Source organism: Ovis canadensis, chromosome 4 (assembly GCF_042477335.2).
Source record: "Ovis canadensis isolate MfBH-ARS-UI-01 breed Bighorn chromosome 4, ARS-UI_OviCan_v2, whole genome shotgun sequence".
Lineage (NCBI taxonomy): Eukaryota > Metazoa > Chordata > Mammalia > Artiodactyla > Bovidae > Ovis > Ovis canadensis.
Window position 1 is genome coordinate 108,521,510 of NC_091248.1, and position 18,380 is coordinate 108,539,889.

An 18,380-nucleotide genomic window follows, 5' to 3' on the forward strand; every position below is an offset into this window, starting at 1 on the left:
GAAAATGAGCTTTCCATATTAGATATTCCACATAGACCAGGTATTCCACATATACCTAGTAACTTTGCTATCTATGTCAATTATTGATGGTATTTCTTAGTGTGGAAACACTGTATAAGTGGCATCTGGGAAGAGTTAGATAGTATTAACATCTCAAAATTTAAAACTCTGAAATTTTTGTAGTAAACTTAGCAGATAAATGACACCTCTTTAAATATTAAGTAGTTTTCTGGTTTTATTGATTAAAATGAAAAGTGAAATATTTAGGTATGTATCTAATATATGTTCAAGATCTATATGAGGGAAACTACAAAGCTCTAATGAAAGAAGAGCTAAAATAGATATTAATGGATAGGAAGACTCAGTAGTGTTAAGATGTCAGTTCTTTCCCCCTTAATCTGTAGATTCAGTGCAGTCCCAATTAAAATCCCACCAAGTTATTTTATGGATATCAACAGACTGATTCTAAAGTTTATATGGAGAGGCAAAAGACCCAGAATAGCTAATACATTGTTAAAGAAGAACCAAGTTAGAGGACCAACACTGCTTGACTTCAAGGCCCACTACGCTGCTGTTGCTGCTGCTAAGTTGCTTCAGTCGTGTCCGACTCTGTGCGATCCTATAGACAGCAGCCCACCAGGCTCCCCTGTCCCTGGGATTCTCCAGGCAAGAACACTGGAGTGGGTTGCCATTTCCTTCTCCAGTGCATGAAAGTGAAAAGTGAAAGTGAAGTCGCTTAGTTGTGTCCGACTCCTAGAGACCCCATGGACTACAGCCTACCAGGCTCCTCTGTCCATGGGATTTTCCAGGCAAGAGTACTGGGGTGGGGTGTCATTGCCATCTCCGAAGACCCACTATAAACTATAGTAATCAAGGCTATGCAGAATTGGTGAAAGAACAGATGAATAGATCGTGATACAGAATAGAGGGCCCCAAAATAGATTCCTATAAATATAGTCAACTGATCTTTGACAAAGGAGCAAAGGCAATACGATGGAGGAAAGATCGTCTCTTCAACAAACGGTGCTGGAACACCTGGATATATACCAGCCAAAAAATGAATGTAGACACAGACTTCATACTCTTTATACAAATTAACTCAAAATGCATCATAGACCTAAGTGTGAAACAAAACTATGAAACTCATGGAAGATAACATCAGAGAAAATTTAGATGACCTTGAGTATGGTGATGACAAAAACATACACCAAAGGCACAACCCATGAAAGAAAGAATTGATAACGGGTACCTCCATGCAGTTGGATATTATTTAGCACTAAGAAGAAATGAGTTAAAACCAAGAAGAACATACGTGTGTGCTAAGTCGCTTCAGTCATGTCCAACTCTGCGACCCTATGGACTGTAGCCCGCCAGGTTCCTCTTCTGTCCATGGGATTTTCTCGGCAAAAATACTGGAATGGGTTGCCATGCCTTCCTACAGAGGATCTTCCTACCTAGGGACCCAACCCTAGTCTCTTGCATTGCAGGCAGATTCTTTACCTGCTGAACCACCAGGGAAGCCCCACTGTTAAAGTTCTTAAAGAGGACCAGACTTTTAGTTAAAGATCTATATAATCGATATAATTCTGTTTGTGTGTGCATTTGTACATGCCCCAAACTGCAGCAGAATTGTGTATCAGTAGGACTATATCAGATCTTATTTGGGTATGTATCCAGTTCACCTGAGACAGTCTTCCTAATACACATTTTGGACCTCATGGTTGAAAATCTTCTGGTGCAGAATCTTGGAGTTGTTTTGTTTTCCTCCTTACTTTCTGCATGCTAGTTTGTTAGGATAGGTGCAAACCCACCTCTCCAGTGCCCCCCAGTGGTTGTCTTTGCTTTGCAGGAGGATGCCTATTGATGGGAAAGCTCATTGCTTCCTAGCAACAACCAGCTCTGTCTTCACACACCTATTAGAAGAATGATCTGTTTGCAGGAATTCTGCCTTGCCTACCTTAACTTCTTGCCCATTTGTTCTTATTGAGGTCACATAATATTTATAATTCCTTTTAATAATTCTTTAATATTAAATGAGAGGTCATTTTCGGTAAAGCCGTTTCTTCTCTAGGTTTAGACATCTCCATTTTTTTCAACCATTCCTTATAATAATTGACTTTTTCACAGTCCCAGTGTACTTTTAATTTTTAACATCTTTAAAAAGTAAAGTGCTCACAGTACAATGACAACAGGAAATGCCCAGTTATGAAATTTGGTCTTGAGGTGATAAAAATGCTCCCAAAATGACAATTTAAAAACATAATCCGCCCCTCAAAAAATACGATTCCTGACTTTAGAGACAGTTGTGAATATTGAGTGGTAAGGGAAGGGAGGGTGACTTGCAGGTAGAATATCCTTTCACACCTACCTTAAATTACTGTTCATTTTCTTCTAATCAAAGTATAAGAATAAAAATAGGTTTTCCTAAAAAAAGTGCCCAGCACTAAATACAAGTGTGATCAAGCTGATGCAGAAAGCACCTTTATTATCCACAGTCTGCATATGATGCTTGTCATGATTCTTATTTCCATACTGAATTTAGTGTGAATCAGCACTCCCTTGAGTGTTTTGTTTTGTTTTTCTATGATGATGACACAAGTCTTCATCATCCTGTGTTCTTCTGCAATGGGGTTTTTTAAGCCATAGTTCAGAATATTATGTTTATGCTTGTTAAAATTTATCCTGTGAGGTTTTACTCATTCATTTAGGCTGTTTGAGTTTTTTGGAATTTGATTTTACCCTTCAAGTGCAGACTTTCCTATTTCTTGCGTCTCTAGTTATCCACCTATTTGATTAACGTATCTTTTCTGTTTCTTTTCAGTTTCCAAAACAATTGTTGCCTTTTTTCCCCCACTTGTCTTTCTCAGTGGCAGATGCCATCTTGTGTTTCTTTGATGAATCTGTATAGCTAAACATGCACCTCAAACAATAGAAAGACATACATTTGCAGAGCCCCTAGGAAACCATAGTGTGCCTGAATCATGTTGAACATTAAGAAGCTTTATAGCTATTTTTCTTTGACATTTATTAATATTGATTATTCATTCTTTTGGTATTTTGAAGCCAATTCTTCTGTGTTTTCATTTTTCTCTAAACTTTTCTGTGTGCGTTTGAAAAGCTTGCAAGTCCCAAGGACTGTGGCTATCGTGCCTAGTATATAACATGACCCTGGGGCCAATCTCTAAGGCCTTATTAACAGGAGGCTGATTCTTGGGTGATAGTTTCCCAACTGCATGATGGGAGATTTGAATAATCAGGGAGCTTTCACTTGTCCTCTGTGGAGTCCTAAGGAGCTTCAGAGGGTACTGCAGGAGGTGAGGGGGATGAATACCTATGCTGTCAGCATTCCCCAGCTCCTTCTCAATAGGAAGTGTTCTACTTTTGTCTTACATTTTGAAGTTCTACTTTGGATTCTGTTTAAAGAAAGTTCTCAGAGGACATTGGGTAGTTTTGATGGTCTATATATGAGTCTCTCTGATTCCATGAGCTTAGAGGTCACCCTCAGATTTTTCATTCACTGAAGGGTCGAGGGGCTTATCATGCTGTTTGTCTTTTCTGTCCCAGATCTGGGATTAACCCCCCACTCATCATCCCCCTATTGTAAAAGTAACTACATAAAAGGAGGAAAAAGTCTGTAAAAAGTCTTCATGATTTCATTGTGGACAGCAGAAAAGCATTCTTGACAGCTTCAATGTACCTTTCTAGATTTTTTTGTTTTTCCATAATCATATCTGTAACTTTTGTTTTTCTAATGAGACTACATTCATTCTAGCAGATTTTTTACCCTGGCTTTTTGTTTTTGTTGTCCGTTTGTTTTGTTTATTTGTTTTCCCAGTTAACAGCAGTATATTGTGGACATTTTTCTGTGTCAGTGCCTATCAGTCTACTTCATCCTTTAATACTTCTGTAGTATTTCTCTGACCAGTGATCTGTAACTAAACAGTCAGAGGAATATTCCTTATTGCACACACAACAGGTGGACTCTGTTCTAAAGTGTGAACCTACTTTTATTTATATCTTATTACTGGTATACTCATTTGTTTCAGCAGTTTACTCTTTATTAACTCTTTTTTGGGGTTGTGATATTTATTTTTTTCCAGTTGCTTCTCTTTCCTCGGGTTAGATTATACATCACAACCTCAGAAGTATTATCCCAGTGAAGCTATAGATACAGATAACCCTTTTGTTTTAGGCAATAGCTTTAATTTGGTGTCCCCTTTAATAGTTACAAGACTGTTCTTAAGAACAAAATCTTGGCAGACAGAATTATACTTTTATTCCAGTATATTACTACTGATGAGAAAAGCAGTTAGTTGACTTGTTTTGACCCAAGTGAGCTTAGTTCTAAGCGCCTAGGAAGGTGGGTGACAAGCAGCTTTTGGTGGTTTGACAGGCAGCTGCGGGGTGTCTATTGTGGCCAGGACTAAGCGGCTGCTACTAAATGTATATGGTAAATTACATTTGATGGTCCCTTTCCCCCTTTTGTTTCTTGGAATTTTATCAAAGATCACGTTGAGAAATTGGTAGGGAAAAATATTTATTTTTTTATTCTTATAGGATGGTTATTACTTTTTTTGTACAGCGTTCTGTCATTTTTCAAGTAACTTCTTCTAAACAGATGCAACATTTCTGTAGTCATGGAAAAATTCTGGTGATTTTTTTTGAGCAGGAAATATAGTGTAAATGTTTTTTAAGTAGCTTATATTTCTTTAGAGACTTAGGATAGCATTTCTCCCTCGTCTTTTAACTTTAGGCATATCTTGTACAGGTTAAACAAATTCTAAAATGGAAATGTTATTCCCAGTTTGAAGTGGAGTCATTTTAATTTTATATTCAACCACTTTGCAAATTTTATTCTTGAAACATATGTGCTTTTTTACTTTTCTCTAACTTTATTTCCTTATCTAGGATTCTAAGATTTTAAAACTTTGATTATATGCTATTCTAGTTTTAATTTTGGAAGGAATTCAATATATAATTTGTTTTAATGGATTATGTAAATATGGAGATTTTTATTTTTGAATAGGTACTATTCAGATTTAGATGTCTGACACTGAAGTGTTTCTGGTAGGGACCATTATTTTGCTATTTAAAAAGGTTTGTTTATTGTTATTTATACAAAATCTCTTGAGTATTCTTCATCTTTGTCTTAAAATGTATATCATATGTTATTGTCCAATTTAGGAGGTTCTGATTTCTCATTCATTCAGTAAACAAATTTGAGTGATTATTGGGAGCCTTGAACAGTTCTAGATGCTGGGGTTAACACTGAATAAAACAGAAAAATGTTTGCCCCCATGAGTTTACTTTCTAATGGGTTGAATGAAAAGATAAATATTCCAAGGGGAAAATTATGTCAGCTTAAGATTGTCCCCATATCTTTCAGACAGTTAATCCTCAAACATACCAAGGCTGCAGTGGAAACCTGGGCTGGATATATAACGGACTTTTGACTGGCTATAATCATTGATTGCAATTTGACTCAACCACTAGTGGTCATATTTACTGTCTGTTCCCTTTCTTACCACTTTCATTTTCACAATTGTGTTAATTCTTAGTGAGGATCTATCTATTGTTGCTTAAAAATGATACCTTCCCTAATGTTTTACAGTTAAAAAATATTTTCACATTTCATTTTTTAAAGTGGCTATAGCATAATAATTTTGGTTGAACCATATGAAATTGCTGAAGTTTCGGATCTTTAAAAAGCAGTTTCACATTGTTCAGTCTAATGCTGTGTTGTGTGTGTGCTTAGTCGTGTCTGACTTTGTGACCCCATGGACTGTAGCCTGGCAGCCATGCTCCTCTGTCCGTGGAATTTTCCAGGCAGGAACACTGGAGTGGGTTGCCATTCCCTTCTGCAGGGGAATCTTCCTGACCCAAGATCAAACCAGCGTCTCCTGCCTCTCCTGCATTGCAGGTGGATTCTTTATCGCTGAGCCACTGGCAAAGCCCAATACTGTGTTGTACCTACCTTTAAAAACAAGATATGAACATGTTTTAGTAATCGTAAAGCACTGTTAGGCACACCGACAGACCTTGAATTTTGTTTCTATCATTTACTATTTGCTTTAGAACAATTATTTAACCTCATTGTGCCTCACTGCATCATGACAGTGATCCTAGAGCCATGAGGATTACATAATACATTATAATGTCATTGTATATGTAAAAGTCCTTAGAAAAGCACCTAGCATGTAGTTAAGGGTCAATAAGTGTTAGCTGTTATTACCGTTACTACCCTGTGAGGTAGGCATCATCCTTGTCAGTTTTGCAGATGATCAAACAGAAGCTCATAGAGATTTTATGATTTTATTCCAAGGTTATGCAACTAGAAATCAAAACCAGGCATTACTGATTCCAAGTTCTGGCTTCTTTTTGCCTACACTACAGCTATCAGGGAAAGAAAGAAAAGAAAAAAAAAGAAAGACTAGTCACATAGTAATTTGTAGAGTATATCCTTGAATCTCTCCAGCATTGTTACTTATCCTGTTTTCATGGACTGTTTTGACATCCATAAAGAAAAATATTTGACAGAAATCTGATACGATAAGTAATTGTGACCTAGTGTTATGTTGTTACCTTAGAAAGGGTAATAATGGCACTTTTATAGCCGATTTGTCCAGAAATGAATGAACCCAAATAATAAATGTTTATCTCAGTATTTTTAAGAATGCAAGTGCAGGTCTTAATTATATTCTTCCAAAAAGGAGCAAAAATAAATGTTTAAGAACATTTAAAAGCACCTAAAAGCAGTTTAAAAATAGCCTCCAGTTCACAACATGCCACTCCACAGTTTCCTGTGGGTATATAATGGACATCTCAGTTGTTCCTCTGACATTCATTCCCATCCCAGTAAATAGCTATTAAGTTCTTCTGGCTGCTCAAACCAAAAACCTTGGAATCAGTTTTAGACTACTCTCTTTTACTGTACCCTGCATCCCAATTGTCAGGAAATCCTGACAGCTGTATCCTCAAAACATGCAGAATCTAACTACTTATCACCTCTGATGCTGCTATCCTGGTCCAAGCCATGCTCATCTTGCAGAATCCTTATAATTGGTCTTCCTGGTTCCACCCTTTACTCCCTTCAGTCTACTCTCAAATACCAGCCCAGAAAATCAGTTTACATCTTCACCCTTGCTTAAAACCTTCCAAAGATTTTCCATCTCATTCAGAGTAAAATCCAAAGATCTTATGTAGCCTTCAAGGTCCCACAGGTTTGAGCCTGGCTAATCTCACTGCTTCTTCTCCCCTGGCTTAGGGTGCTTCAGGTTTATGGGCCAGTTTGCTGTTCCTTGATCACACCAAACATGCTCCTGTCTCACCATCTTTGCATTTGCTATTCTTGCTGCCTTGTATACTCTTCCCCCATGTGTTTCATGTTGTCTCCTTCACTCCCTACAGATCTGCGCTCAGATATGGTCAGAAAGGCATTTCTTGGCCTGCAGCCTCTCTCGTCCCCACCTCTCTACTCCCTAAAATATTGTGTATATATTTGTTTAGTTTATCTCCTTCTGGTAGGATGTAAAACCCAAGAAGGGGAGTACTTTTTAAAAAATTCATTGCTCTTTCCTCTGTGTCTGCATCAATGCTTGACACGCGGTAGGTGATTTTTATGCATATGTTGATTGAATGATTTTAATTTCTTGGCAAGTCATCTCAGTTTTTCTTCCACTGCATTTGATGTTATTGACTTCTCTCACTTGCCCTCCATGACACTTGCTATCTCCTGATTCTGATTTTTTTCCTTCCAGCTTCTTACTTGTCTTCACTTGTTGTTTTTTTCCTTCCTCAATATGTTCCTTTGAATAGTCTCCTTTGCTTCTTTTATCACCTACTTTACATTAATTATTCCTGGCCAGTTTTATTCATGCTCTGTGCTTTCATTACCATCTCATTTTTGATAAGTCTCAAATGACACCTGCATCAGAGGCATCCGTGCATCACAGCTCCAGATCTGGGTATCTCTTTGGACAGTTCCTGTAAATATTGTCATGCGCTGTCCTCCCCTGCAAATCTGCTCTTTTACTCTTCTACCTTGGTTAATAAGCCACTCTTGAACCCAGGCCAGAACACTGGCGTCATCCTGGATTTAGCTTTTCTTCACTGTTCTCATCAAGTTGTTCACTAAATCCTTTCCATTTTCACCCCCTAAGTATTTCACACATGCTCTCCATCTCCATTTTCTTAATTCAGGGCCCCACTAACCCTGCCTGATTGGCCATTGAATTAGTTACCTGACCAGTTGGACTGCCTCTAGCCTCTGCCTCTCCAGGTGATTCTTCACACGCCTGGAGGACTGTTTGCTCCTTGCCACCTTTAGTAATGCTTCATCCTGCAGTCTAGAACCCAAGGGTGACCAGGAGTTACTGCAGTGGGCCTTCATGCCTTGTGGTTATTCCTAGACTGAACCGACAAATACTGTCTCTCTCAAAAGTATTGCTTACACTTGTGTTTTCAAATAAACTACGTGATTTATGGGTTTCCCTGTGGCTCAGCTGGTAAAGAAGCCGCCTGCAATGCAGTAGATCTGGGTTTGATCCCTGGGTTGGGAAGATCCTCTGGAGAAGGGAAAGGCTACCCACTCCAGTATTCTAGCCTGGAGAATTCCATGAACTGATAGTCCATGGGGTCGCAAAGAGTTGGACATGACTGAGCGACCTCCACTTTCAAGTGATTTATAGTATACTCTTTTCATAGAAAATTTGTTCCCCCCACCCCACTCCCTGCTTCCTTCCCAGACCATCCCTCCCTTCCTTCCTTTGGTTGTTATAAATGGATCTTCGGTAATATTGAGTACCACTGAGCTATAAGATGAAGTACAAATTATTTTACAAATAATAATTTTACAAATAATAAAATAAATTATTTTATTATTTGTACAGTACATAAGGCCCCCAGCATCTGGCTTCCCCCCAGCTGAACCTCTGGTATAAGTTCGCTTGGTCCTGCTCCATATGTTACATTGTTTCCTCTGCTCTGAATACTTCCACGCAGCCGCCTTCCTGCTCCCAATGACACTTCTCAAATAGCTACTTCTGTAACATCTTTCCTGATCGGAATAAAATCCAAACTCCTTTCCAAGGCCTATAAAGGCCTTACTTGATTTTTTCCAATCTTATCTCCCTCTGCTGTTTCCCTTTTCACCAGACTCTTCCTCTGACTGCCTCCTTACCCATTCAGGTCACAAATCAAATGTGCCTCATCAGAGACCACCCCCCTCCGCAGCCATTTTCTTATCGTATTGCCTTACTTTATCCTCTGCATAGCAGAAATTCTTATTTTTTCCTTTATGTCTTTATTGTCATGGCTCCTTCCTCTGGAATGTAAGTTCTTTGAGATGAGACTCTGCCTTCTTGCTTATCACTGTGTCTCTTTCCTAGAACCTGGTTCCCTGTAAATTAAAAAAAATTTTTTTTTATTTTTTTTTTGTTGGAGTATAGTTGATTTACAATGTTGTGTTAGTTTCAGATGTACAGCGAAGTAAACCAGTTATATATATACACACATATATCCACTCTTTGTCTTTTCCCATATAGGTTGAGAAATGGAGTATTCCTGCCATATCAGTAAACAAGGATGTCACAGTCATCAGCAATTTCGACCCTCCAAATGTGAATTTCTGAGCCCTAAGGGGAACCAGGAAGCAAAATAATACCTGTGATCTGGCAGCCATGAGGCTGCAGCCACTCCCTACAGTGAGCACTGAGGAAAAACACGGGATATTGGCCCAGATAGCTGAGATGCATACGAAAGGAATGATTTCAGTGAGCCCAGACTCTTGCCTCTTCCCATACATAGAAAAGGGAAAAGTGCCAAATACCCGGTTTTCTTTACTTCACAAAAATACTTTTTGATGTTCAGACTGCCTGTTCTTTGTTTCAAAGTTCTGTGTAACCTGACTCTCTGCGCCCCCCACCTGCCCCCACCTCCTTGGAGCAGTTCTCTCAGGGTTATTTGAGATGCTGTCTCCTGGGCTTGAAGTCCTAAAAATTTCCACTGAATAAAGCATCCCTCTCAACTTTAAGATTGTGACTGTTTTCTAAGTCGCCAGGCTCACGATTGAGTGGAGTCCCCTGTGCTGTGCAGTAGATCCTTGTTTATCATTCTATGTATGGAAGTATGTGTGTGCCAACCCCAGCCTCCCGGTTTATTCTCCCCCCTTGCCCCTTGGTGATCATAAGTCTGTTGCCTACATCTGCAACTGTTTCTGGTTTGCAGATGAGTTCATTTGTACCCCTTTTTGTTGTTCAGTCTCTTAAGTTGTGTCCAACTCTTTGCGACAGGATACTGGCCCAGATAGCTGAGATACATACGAAAGGAATGATTTCGGTGAGCCCAGACTGCATGGACTGCAGCACGCCAGGCTTCCCTGCCCTCCACTGTCTCCTGGGATTTGCTCAAATTCATGTCCATTGAGTCAGTTATGCCACCCAACCATCTCCTCCTCTGTCGCCCCCTTCTCCTCCTGCCCTCAGTCTTTCCCAGCATCAGGGTCTGTTTCAATGAATTGGCTCTTTGCATCAGGTGGCCACAATATGGAGCTTCAGCTTCAGCATCAGTCCTTGCAATGAATATTCAGGGTTGATTTCCTTTAGGATTTACTGCTTTGGTCTCCTTGCTGTCCAAGGGACTCTGAAGAGTCTTCTCCAGCATCTCCTTTTTGGTTTCCACATATCAGCAATAGAGTATGATGTTTGTCTTTCGCTGTCTGACTTGCTTCTCTCAGTATGAAATTCTCTAGGTCCATCCATGCTGCTGCATGTGGCATTGTTTTATTCTTTTTTATGGCTGAGTAATATTCCGTTGCATAGATGCACCACATCTTCTTTGTCCATTTGTCTGTCGATGGGCATTTAGGTTGCTTCCATGTCCCGGGTATTGTAAATAGTGCTGCAGTGAACATTGGGGTGCATTTATCTTTTAAATTATGGTTTCCTCTAGATGTATGCCCAGGAGTGGGATTATTTTTAATTTTTTGAGGAACCTCTGTACCGGTCTCCATTCTACATTTCGACCAACAGTATAGGAGAGTTCCCTTTTTCCCATACACTCTCTGGCATTTATTATTTGTAGGTTTTTTTTCAATGATTACCATTCTGATCGGTGTGAAGTGATACCTCATTATAGTTTTGATTTGCACTTCTCTGATGCTTAGGGATGTTGAACACATTTTCATGTGCTTTTTAGCCGTCTATATGTCTTCTTAAATATTTGTTGATTGATTGGATTATCTACCCTCTCCTTTTTATACATTGCGTTGTTGAGTCTTTGTTGCTATTAGAATTTGCAATCTCCAGTGCTGGAACGAGTGGGCATTGTAAATGGTCAAGGCAGTCCAGGAGTGGACATCTTGAAGAGATCTTGTTGGTAAGAGCATGTTCTTCTCTCTCCACTTAGTCAGTTGTTGCCAGTTTGAAATGATAATAAAAATTAGCATTTAATGGAGGTGGGGGCACTCTACCAAGTCCTTAATTATTTCATTTCATTTAATCCTGACATTAACACTATGAGGAAGGTATTAATACATTATTACCAGTTTATAAATAGAGTGACTGCTGTACATGGAGAGGTTAAGTGTAACTGCTCTAGCAAATGACAGAACTGACTCTCCAGCCCAAGCTTTAACACAGTACTGCTTACTGGCTTACCCAGATTGTCCTGATTTTTTAGGAAAAGTCAGAAATTTGGAATTTTTATTCTCTCTGTTTTAAAATGTTGGCAATTTGTTCACACTGAAAAACCAAACAAAAAACAGTGCAAACCAAACAAAACAGGTATGAGGGGCTGCTTTGGTTTATATGGTTTCTCTCTGAATAGACCTGGAACTGCTTATGATCCTACCCTTATGATCCTGGTACTCCAGTGCTGGGTGGATGGTTGTAGGGACAGATGGCAACAGTCATTTCCGATTCTGCTTCATTTTCTTACTCCACAGTAAAATAAAGCAAAATAATACCTTATGTTTCTGTAGCATATTGCAGTTACAAGGTGTTTTCATATACATTGTTTGACTTTTTAAATTTCAATTGATGCTGCCACCATCAGACTGTATGTATGTGTCCCTTAGCCTTCAGTTTCACAGTGGATCAGAGGAAGTAAAATGCAGGAAGTAAACCAGGAAGTGATGAGTGTTAGGCTCACTGCTTAGCCTGCTTTTCAGTATTAATCAGTACTGCTGTTGCCCCATTGATCTCATTATGTGTAACTCCATGTGTGAGAAAGCATGCTTTAAGTGTTATTTATTTTAAACTAATGAGATAATACAGTATCCATAAATTATATACAATTTATGTAAAATGCATTTAGTATTGGGGTTTTGGTTTTTAGATTTTGACTCTTCTGCAAATACTTAATTTCTAGTGACTAATCTGGTTCCCATTTTTACATGTTTTTAAAAAAAATTTCTAAATTTATATAAATAATTATGCAAATAATTTATATAAATAGTAGGGACTTTCATACCATTTAAAATTAAATTTAAAATATTTTTTATAAAATGGTATAATGATTACAAGCATTAAAATGTGAGCTCAGTTCTTCATTTTTTACCCCAAGAAGTAGGTCCCTTGTCCTCTTTTTTAAAACAAAACAGCAACAATTTTGTTCTCTTTCTACCTTTTGGAGGTAGGAGTGGGTAGTTAGCTAAATAAGTCATTTACTACAAATGAAGAAAAACATGAAACCAACTGACCACCCTGGTGTTGACGGAAGACAGTGGCTTTGAAAGACATTGCTTTGGCAGCTTATGAGTTGCATTCATTCCTGTGGCAGGGAAGAATGCTGTCAGGTCTTCCAGTTTGTAGAAACTATTCTTTCGCTAGTGGTAAAGAACCTGCCTGCCAGTGCAGGAGACGTAGAGATGTGGGTTGGATCCCTGGGTTGAGAAGATCCCAGATCCGGAAGTGGGGCACAGCAGCCCACTCTAGTATTCTTGCCTGGAGAATTTCGTGGACAGAGCAGTCTGGCTTGCTACAGTCCATAGGGCTGCAAAGTGTGGGACATGACTGAAGCAGCTGAGCATGCACACTAAGGCAGAGATGGTGGGCGTTGAAGGGTGAGGGGACTGGAAGACCTGTTAGAGGGACTGGGATTAGTGACTGCAGATGCAGTTTGAAAAATCAATTCGATGTGCATATTTTATAATGCAAATTCACTGGCCTGTCAGTTCAGTTCAGTTCAGTTGCTCAGTCCTGTCCAACTTTTGCAACCCCATTGACTGCAGCATGCCAGGCCTCCCCTGTCCGTGACCAACTTCCAGAGTTTACTCAAACTCGTGTCCATTGAGTTGGTGATGCCATCCAGCCATCTCATCCTCTGTCATCCCCTTCTCCTCGCACCTTCAATCTTTCTCTGCATCAGGGTCTTTTCTGGTGAGTCAGTTCTCATCAGGTGGCCAAAGTATTGGAGTTTCAGCTTCAGCATCAGTCCGTCCAGTGAATATTCAGGACTGATTTCCTTTAGGATGAACTGGTTGGATCTCCTTGCAGTTCAGGGGACTCTCAAGAGTCTTCTCCAATACCACGATTCAAAAGCATCAATTCTTTGGTGCTCAGCTTTCTTTATAGTCAAAACCATAGTTTTGACTAGATGGATCTTTGTTGGCAAAGTAATGTCTCTGCTTTTTAATATGCTGTCTAGGTTGGTCATAACTTTTCTTCCAGGGGCAAGTGTCTTTTAATTTCATGGCTGCAGTCACCCGCTGCAGTTTGAAACCCCCCAAAATAAAGTCTGTCACTGTTTCCATTGTTTCCCCATCTGTTTGCCATGAAGTCATAGGACCAGATGCCATGATTTTAGTTTTCTGAATGTTGAGTTTTAAGCCAACTTTTTTACTCTTCTCTTTGACTTTTCATCAAGAGCCTCTTTAGTTCTTCACTTTCTGCCATAAGGATGGTGTCTGTCATCTTAATATCTGAGGTTATTGATATTTCTCCTGGCAATCTTGATTCTAGCTTATACTTCATCCAGCCCAGCGTTTCTCATGATGTACTCTGCATATAAGTTAAATAAGCAGGGTGACAATATCCAGCCTTGATGTACTCCTTTCCCAATTTGGAACCAGTCTGTTGTTCTATGTCCGGTTCTAACTGTTGTTTCATGACCTGCATACAGAGTTCTTAGGAGGCGGGTCAGGTGGTCTGGTATTCCCATCTCTTTAGGAATTTTCCACAGTTTGTTGTAATCCACAGTCAATGGCTTTGGCATAGTCAATAAAGAAGAAGTAGATGTTTTTCTGGAACACTCTTCCTTTTTCCATGATCCAACAGATATTGGCAATTTGATCTCTGATTCCTCAGCCTTTTCTAAGTCCAGCTTGAACATCTGGAAGTTCACGGTTTGCGTACTGTTGAAGCCTGGCTTGGAGAATTTTGAGCATTACTTTACTAGCGTGTGAGATGCGTGCAGTTGTGCAGTAGTTTGAGCATTGTTTGGCATTGCGTTTCTTTGGGATTGGAATGAAAACTGACCTTTTCCAGTCCTGTGGCCACTGCTGAGTTTTCCAAATTTGCTGGCATCTTGAGTGCAACACTTTCACAGCATCATCTTTTAGGATTTGAAATAGCTCAACTGGAATTCCATCACCTCTACCAGCTTTGTTCATAGTGATGCTTCCTAAGGCCCACTTGACTTGTCATTCCAGGATGTCTGGCTCTGGGTGAGTGATCACACCATCGTGATTATCTGGGTCATGAAGATGTTCTTTGTGCAGTTCTTCTGTGTATTCTTGCCACCTCTTAGTATCTTCTGCTTCTGTTAGGGCCATACCATTTCTGTCCTTTATTAAGCCCATCTTTGCATGAAATGTTCCCATGGTATCTCTAAATTTCTTGACGAGATCTCTAGTCTCGTTTTCCTCTATGTTTTTGCATTGATCACTGAGGAAGGCTTTCTTATCTCTCCTTGCTATTCTTTGGAACTCTGCATTCAAATGGGAATATCTTTCCTTTTCTCCTTTGCTTTTCGCTTTCTTCTTTTCACAGCTATTTATAAGGGCTCCTCAGGCAACCATTTTGCCTTTTTGCATTTCTTTTTCTTGGGGATGGTCTTGATCTCTTGACTCCTGTACAATGTCACAAACCTCCATCCTTAGTTCTTCAGGTACTCTGTCAGATCTAAACCCTTGAATCTATTTCTCATTTCCACTATATAATCATAAGGGATTTGATTTAGGTCATACCTGAATGGTCTAGTGGTTTTCCCTACTTTCTTCAATTTCAGTCTGAATTTGGCAATAAGGAGTTCACGATCTGAGCCATAGTCAGCTCCCAGTCTTGTTTTTACTGACTGTATAGAACTTCTCCATCTTTGGCTACAAAGAATATAAATCTGATATCAGTATTGACCATCTGCTAATGTCCATGTGTGGAGTCTTCTCTGTTGTTGGAAGAAGGTGTTTGCTATGACCAGTGCATTTTCTTGGCAGAATTCTATTAGTCTTTGCTCTGCTTCCTTCTGTACTCCAAGGCCAAATTTGCCTGTTACTCCAGGTATTTCTTGACTTCCTACTTTTGCATTCCAGTTCCCTATAATGAAAAGGACATCTTTTTTGGGTGTTAGTTCTAGAAAGTCTTATAGGTCTTCATAGAACTGTTCAACTTCAGCTTCTTCAACTGTTCAACTTCAGCATTACTGGTTGGGGCGTAGACTTGGATTACTGTGATACTGAATGGTTTGCCTTAGAAATGAACGGAGAGCATTCTGTCGTTTCTGAGATTGCATCCAAGTACTGCATTTTGGACTCTTTTGTCGACCATGATGGCTACTCCATTTCTTCTAAGGGATTCTTGCCCACAGTTGTAGATATAATGGTCATCTGAATTAAATTCACCCATTCCAGTCCATCTTAGTTCACTGATTCCTAAAAGGTCGATGTTCACTCTTGCCATCTCTTGTTTGACTACTTCAAATTTGCCTTGATTCATGGACCTAACATTCAAGGTTCCTATGTAGTACTACTCTTTACAGGATTGGTCTTCCATCACCAGTCACATCCACTGGGTGTTGTTTTTGCTTTGGCTCCATCTCTTCATTCTTTCTGGAGTTATTTCTCCACTGATCTCCAGTAGCATATTGGGCACTTACTGACCTGAGGAGTTCGTCTTTCAGTGTCTTATCTTTTTGCCTTTTCATACTGTTCATGGGGTTCTCCAGGCAAGAATACGAAGTGGTTTGCCATTCCCTTCTCCAGTAGACCACGTTTTGTCAGAACTCTTCACCATGACCTGTCTGTCTTGAGTGGCCCTACACGGCATGGCTCATAGTTTCATTGAGTTAGACAAGGCTGTGGTCCATGTGATCAGATTGGTTAGTTTTCTGACCAATCGGTAAGATCCAAATCTTGGATTGAAGATATACACAGAATAGTGTGGGATAGAGTTAACATGCCCAAGCATGTTATGGTCAGAGACTGTGCTCTGGGACAAAGTAGGGAGGTTTGAGGAACACTTGATTAGAAGGCCGGAGATGTGGGTTCAAATTTTGATTTTGCTGCGAAGTAGAGCTGTGACTTTGGGTCTCAGCCTTTCTGCATCTTAGTCTGTAAAATGAGAATATCAGACTAGTTGGCCTCCAAGGTCTTAGGCATCTGGCTAAAAATAACTCTTTGTGAGCATCTAGGTCTGACTGGTTATCAAGATAAGAAGACATATATAGTTAGGGGATCCAAAGTGAATAATTACAGGTTTTCAGCCAATTATATTAGGGTATTCTTTGTACTTCCTAATAAATTAAATAGCAGAGGAAAATTTATGATTGGAAACAAAAAACATGAGTCTCCTGCCTTTTCTCTCCTTCCCACCCCATAGCCCTATGGTCCAGAGACAACCTTTAAAAATGATTTCACCATTTGTTTTTAGCTTCTCTTAGAATTACTTCCATGAGGCTTAATAATATGTGTAAACTTCTGTTTCTTGAATTACCAACTTTAGACCATATCTGTGGACTTTTTTAGTATGAAAAATAAGAATTTAAGTTACTTTTTCTATTTCCTCCTTTCTCCATCCCCCATTTTTTGATATTTATATTTTTGAAAGTATTTTATTAATTATCTTTATAGTTTCAAATTGATAGACTTATTTTTTGATCCATCAGCTTTCAGTCCACCAACGCCCCGTTTTGTAGAATTGCGTTATAAGTGCCCCATGCACTAACCCTCTTTCCAGTGTTCCAGGCTCTGGGAGCCATGCTTGACTGTACATCGTTGTGGTTAGTATTTTTAGTTTGTCTGCCATCCCCAAGTATTATGCGCTTATCTTTATGTTTAGGTTACTCTTTACCACATTACATTTCTTGGCCTTCTTTAATAGCCATGTCCAGAATCATAACTGTATGAATACTCAAAAAGTTTTATGTCTCTTAAGAGCTAAGGAAGTAATTGGGTATGTACTTAAAGACTTAACTTAGTAAACCATTCATCTACACATTTATTCAATGGATATTTATTGAATATCAGACTTGTCATCACAATTGAATTTACAATAGTGAAAAATTGGAAACAACCTAAACAACTTCAGGGAGTTAGTAAAATCCCTGCTATGCATTTTCATAGAGAATGCTCTTTAAACATTAAAAAAAATGATTTTAAATGTTAATAACATAAAAAATTCTGTTCTATAGTAAATTTTAAAATATTTCTAAAACAATATATACACTATAGCCTCACTTTTGTCTAGAAAAAAAAAAAAAAAGAGCAACCATGTAAGAAATTCAGGGGAAGATGCTAGAAGCATGAATTGTTCAGTCGTTTGGTGATATCTGACAATTGGGACTCATGGACTGTAGCCCGGCTGGCTCCTCTGTCTGTGGGATTTCTCAGACAAGAATACTGGCGTGGGTAGCCATTTCCTTCTCTAGGGGATCTTCCCAATCCAGGGACTGAACCTATACATCCTGCACTGGCGAGTGGATTCTTCACCCCTAAACCACCAGGGAAGCCCAGAAGCATGCATGCCAAATTGTTAATTTGGTAATGTGGCATCTCAGGTGGTGTTGATTTCTTTCTTTCTTTTTTTTCTGACTTGTGTTTTTTCAGTTACCCAAAAAGAACATGTGTCACTTTTATGATAACTTTTTAAGCTAAAGATTAAAAAATTAGAGTTGCCAGTTTTTCTTAAAATAGTGTATTAAAATAATCTAGGAGTACCCGGTAAGGTTCAGTGAATATTTGTGAAGTGGATGAGAGAATGGTTGATTCCAGAGGTTTCTGGATCTATAGTATTGACACTTATACATTCACAGTTTTATCCAGAAGCAAGTCCTAGTTATCTCAAAAGAAAAATCATGCATTGAAAAATCTAAGAAATGGCTCTAACTGAATGTTGGCTGTGTAATGGCAAGTCCAGCAGACTCGAGGCCCACTACAGAAGCAGCCACGC

General features: G+C 39.1%; 1 protein-coding gene across 6 annotated transcripts in view; it reads left to right on the plus strand.

The window, feature by feature from the left end:
• The window catches only part of NRF1 (nuclear respiratory factor 1), a 122,801-nt gene that overhangs the window by 16,777 nt on the left and 87,644 nt on the right, over positions 1 to 18,380 (plus strand). Inside the window, exon 1 of one of the 6 annotated variants that reach the window (XM_069586952.1) lies at positions 11,307 to 11,373. The exons of the other annotated variants lie outside the window; for them this stretch is intronic. The gene's annotated coding sequence lies outside the window, so the exon portion shown is untranslated. Of the gene's footprint in view, positions 1 to 11,306; positions 11,374 to 18,380 lie in introns of those variants that run through there. 6 annotated transcript variants of the gene reach the window in all.